Genomic DNA, 5,411 nt, shown 5'->3' on the forward strand with positions numbered 1-5,411 from the left:
AATACCTAAATTAGTTAGTCATACGACAAGAAACTAAAACTCTTAACTGCTAGTTATAAGAAAAGTGTTAGTGAAAATGTTAGTAGGAATACTATACTCTTAGTTATCGAACTACCAACCATTAAAATTCATAACACTTCATGCTAAATTGTTCTTCAAAACTTATAATTAATTAGCATGCATCCACACTTGAGTATACATATAAAGTTCAATAGATAAACCCTCATGGATATGAATTAAACACTCAACTCTCATGTGTCTAGGGATAATTGTTATTAACTCAAACCTATAACAAAGTCGACTCAAAATGAAGTATATTTCTTTAAACTTGACTATTGTCTCAATTTTCCACTTGGATGGTGACATAATGCATAAAGATCAGTAGGTCTTTTAAAAGGTTGTAACATGGCTAAGGTTAAAGGGTAGAGATTAATATTTAGAAATGTGGAGTTAAAGAAGTTAACCTAAAGGGAGCAAAAATCCATGACTTGTGATATTTAGGTCACAACAAACTCCATTTAAACATTGAATGTCATGCTCCAACTATATTTTTTTATATTATATATCCTCCATATCAACCACAAATAATGCAACTGTAACATTTTCATGTATATTTCAAATTTTCAGAGCAAAGTGGCTTTTTTTTTTTTTTACAATATCATAATCTTTGTCTTGCTCTTCTTATTTTTTCACACTACTTCTTTACTATAGCACAAACTTACAATAGTCATTCCCAACATATTTATTTCAAAACAATTTTTTTTAACAAGTTAGATTAGAGTTTCTTGTCAACTTTCACTAATAGTCATTCCTTAGGAAATTAAGAAGTGAAATACGAAACTTAATTGTAAATAAAAACCCTATAACTAATGCAAACAATAGAATTTTGTTTTGTGTTTTTTGTTTTTTGTTTTTTTTTATGAATGAAATAACAAAGAAATAAAACTATTATGCAAATGTAATAGAAAGAAAACTCATCTTAGCCTAAATCATTATTAAGTCGAATGCCAGCACTTCCTCAACACTTGAATCTGTGCAAAACCAGTTAAAATAAAGGAAATCAAACAAAGATGGATGTCTCCCCCCACACTTATGTGTTGCATTGTCCTCAATGGAACTAAAAGTAGGAAAGAATAAACGAGACTTAGCTGGTTTATGTGTGTTTATTTGGAGTATGCTTCTTGGTTATTGTCTTTTATGTTTATGTTCTTCCATAGTTGTAGCAATGTAGCTTGTCTTAGACATTTTCACAGCTGCTACATGTTATGCAGATGCTGGTACATTCCTGCAGACCCATGAAATTAATCAACAACACTCAGATGTGCACTTTATTATCAGAGCTTGGTCGACAGTTGAGTCTTCAAACTTGGTAATTTATAACTTCCAATACTAGGAAACTGAATTCAATGAGCTATAGAACTGCTTGTGGAAGCACAAACAAGAGAGGATGAGTAAAGTTAAAAAAAGATGAAAACGTATTACAATTGTTAATAAAATAAGGAAAAATGAAAACAAATTAAAAACAGTAAATAAGTCTGCGAGAAACAAACTAAAGTTATTCTTTGGTTGTCTCCCAAGTAGCACCTTTTATTTACGTCGTTGGCTTGACATATTTCTATCTTCATTCTAACAAATTGATTTCATTTAGAGCATTTATGAACATGTGCTCTAGCCTCCATTGTTCACCATCTCATCTAATAAAATCGCCAAATTTTCTGGTCCAAGCTACGCAAGATAATAGGTAGCATAATTAGTAGCACCTGACTCTATGTTAGAACCTTGTTGTTCAAATACATTCAAATTCACTTTCTCTCCATTACTTTCAAGAGTGATACAATCATCATGAGCAACATCAATTAATGCTTTTGAACTCTCTAGGAATGGTCTCCCTAATAAAATCTCTGAATTATGCATTACATTGATAACAATAAAATCAACCAAAAAGCACATGTGCCTAACTTGAACGAGAATGTTCTCTAATAATCCAACAAAGGAACACTACTACCATTAGCCATAGTAAGTATCTCTATACAAGACCTTAATCGTCCCATATTATACATGTCATATAAAGAGAAAGGCAAAACATTCACTGCAGATCCTAAATCTAACACGCATTATTGTCGAAAAATGGATAGTCTCACCTATCCTACACGGAATTGAGAACGATCCAGGGTCTTCACACTTTGGGGGGTGGTATACTAAGAGGTCTCAAGACTTCAACTCCTTTGTGTTTGTTAGTATGTAGTGAAAAAGTCATTCAAGAGGTTACTATATTTATGAACCACCTTTATTGCATTTAATAACGAAATTTCATTTCCCTGCATATTATTATCTTCATAATCATGTTCATTCAAAGGTCCTAGAGGCTCATCCATTGTGGTTCTTTTTTTTAGTGATACTGCATTAACTTGTGTAATTGGATTTTGTAAAGTTTGAGATGGTAGTCTGCCTGACACATGATTTTTTTTCTATATTCCTCAAAGAAGTACATATCTGACCAATCTGGGTGTCACATTGTTGGAGATGAGAATCATTTTTCTTCTGATAGTAGACATTCTGGTTATGTACTTGGCCAATTTGGGTGGTAAGTTGCTTCACCATGTCCTCCAAAGAAGAGCTAGGTGGCTGAGATTGAGAGTTGTGATGAAAAAAGGCCGGGGATTATTTTGGAGTACTTGTGGTCTAGGGCCATACCTAAAGTTTGGATGGTCTCTCCAACTTTCATTCTAAGTCGATGAAAAGGGATCATAGTTTCTTCGGGGCTGATCAAAAAACCTACCTAATGTATTAACATTTTCAGATTGCACAGTAGGACAAACATCAGTATTGTGAGAAAAATCAAAACAAACACCACAAGCTTTAGCCTTAGATTCATTCACAACAAACTTAGACATCAATAATGTAGTGAGGGTGGCTATTTGTTGCACATTTTCTTGTAATTGACTTTTAACAGAAGATATGTCAATTTCATTTACTGTTTTCACATTACGTGAACAAATTGACGAGCATTTCAGGCCATATTACTAACCAATTGTCTGGCTTGGATAGGTGTTTTATCAACTAAAGCAGCCCCACTAGCAGCGCGCATCAAACATATTTTTATCGTTACCCAAAAGACCATCATAAAAATATTGGATAAGAAGTTGGTCACTAATTCGATGTTGGGGGCAACAAGCACAAATTAAAGTCTCCTAAAACGTTCCCAATACTCGTATAATGACTCATTAGAATGTTGTTTAACACCACAAATTTCCTTTCCTACTGGATCCAATTCTACTTGCAGGGAAGAAATTTTCTAAAAAAGCTTTTCGTAGTGCATCCCATGTAGTAATTGATCCAGGAGAAATGGAATACAACCATTCTTTAGCTATGTCAAACAATGAAAATGGAAAAGCATGTATTTTGACATGATTAGCATCAATACCTTCAGGTTTCATAGAAGAACACACGACCAAAAATTCATTAAGAAATCGATTTGGATCCTCACCTCTATGGCCATAGAATTTTGGTAAAAGGTTGACAAAACTCGAGTTTAACTTTAGAGGTTTTTCCAAGGATTGGAAAAACGATGTCCGATGGTTCATCATCCAGCTTATGTGCAGCTAGCTCGTTCAAAGTTTTTCATCACCCATCTCTTCTTCATCTTTAAACTTATTCTCAATATAAAGACGTTCTTCTCGTTGTTTTTCTAGGAATTCTTTTCTTTGTTTTTCTAGCTGTCTGCTCAATTTCTAGATCAAACAACAATGGTTCACGTCGTAAGCATGTGTTCATGTACTGTAAAAAAAATCAGAATTGTTATATATTCCAAGTGATTTATAGCAGAGTAATTAAGCTGCTGACAGAATTAGAAAGTGGTAATATGAAGTTCATCTTTTACAATAATCATCTCAGTTCCTCAATATATTTAATAAGGCATAAATATAGTAGGTAATGACTTGCAAACAGAAATAGCAGAGATTCAGATTACTCAAAAACTATATGAATCATAATAGCCCACATAACTTAAAGCGCGAAAATAAGCAAAGTGTCTGAGTAGGTAGGACAACTTACTCAAGTATACTCATGCTGCCCTATTTAACATCTTAAGAAAATCAGCTTGTTTACTTTTATAAACATGATGGGTAAGTCCATTAATTTACTTCTTAAGCACATAGTACATCTTCTCAAGTTCAGTTGGTTTTCAGAATCAAGTTATAATAGCCAGAAGCTAAATAAAAGGAAGCATAGTTGCAATTTAAATGAACTTAACTTGTGCAATGAAGGTAAAATGTTAAAAGCAATGCAACCCATTAAACCTGCAAACTGATAGTAGCAATATCCAATAAAATTCACAACTGTACTGATATAAGCAAGCTATGATGTATTATGCGAATATAGTATTTTTAAATGTGTATATAAAAATAGTCTTAAACTGAAATTCAATGTAATTCGAAAATTGAACCAAACCTTGAATTCATATAGTTAATCTAAAATCATATGACTAATACAAAAATCAACCAAACTACAAACTCATTGAATTGAGAATTCTAATAACAAAATAAAGAGAAACAACATAAGGAGAATATCACTTAAGCTCACTGAGTATCTGCCGACCTATCAAAGCTCCGTGAACAGCAGACTTCTCGCTCAATTAAACTCCCGACTCCGCTACTACAGCTTCACAAAACTCCCTTATAGTACTCTCCTTATTTTTTCTGACTATACTTGCATACCCTAAATTGGAATAAGGGATTCCAATTTATACTTAATGCATGCCTACACAAAATCGGTGGGAAAATCCTAAAATTGGTTGCATAATAATTTGGGACTGATTTCGTGATATTTTAGTATGAAAGAGAAACAAGAAAATAGTTTGATTTCCTTCCATTTTTGTGATGTAGAGTAGGATGACTAAGAAAGTTTTTCATTTTTTTCTCTTGATCTTTCCTGTACATGAAGGTGGAAGATGGAGAAGATTTTCTCCTTTTCTTCTCTCTTTTCTTCTTTCTTATTTTGCTTTGCTTACCACATAATATTGAAGTCTTTGTTGCTAGCTTGCACGTGATGAAGACGAATGTGATGATGCTTGGTTTCTTTTCTCTTTTAATTTTATTTTTCATTATTCCCTTCCTTGCTTGTCTTATGATGTAAGAGGGCTTAAATGTACCTATGTCAGAAAATAGGTTTAATTAGTTCAATTTACAACAAAGTTTAGAAAAGGTAATATGATCTAACATTATTAAAAGTAATACAAATACCTAAAGCATTGACCAAATAATGATTTTATTTTACCAAAATAAGGGAATAAAAACATACTCAATTATACACTTATCACATTGCAAAAAGTACTTATGCCTTTCCTGTATCCATCTCCAGGGAAGTAGAGTGAAATGATCCCTGTCATGTAAAGTTACCATGGTACTAGTGGT

At 32.8% G+C, this 5,411-nt stretch overlaps 1 long non-coding RNA gene across 1 annotated transcript; it reads right to left on the reverse strand.

The window, feature by feature from the left end:
• Positions 1 to 1,283: 1,283 nt before the first annotated feature.
• On the reverse strand, positions 1,284 to 5,036 carry LOC104883783 (uncharacterized). Its single transcript, XR_008969029.1, has 3 exons — positions 4,582 to 5,036; positions 3,488 to 3,777; positions 1,284 to 1,419 (listed from the first exon to the last, which is right to left on the reverse strand). It is a non-coding gene; the product is annotated as an uncharacterized LOC104883783 (long non-coding RNA).
• Between the last annotated feature and the right edge of the window lie 375 nt (positions 5,037 to 5,411).

The sequence above is a fragment of the Beta vulgaris genome, chromosome 4 (assembly GCF_026745355.1).
Source record: "Beta vulgaris subsp. vulgaris cultivar EL10 chromosome 4, EL10.2, whole genome shotgun sequence".
In the NCBI taxonomy this organism is placed as follows: domain Eukaryota; kingdom Viridiplantae; phylum Streptophyta; class Magnoliopsida; order Caryophyllales; family Amaranthaceae; genus Beta; species Beta vulgaris.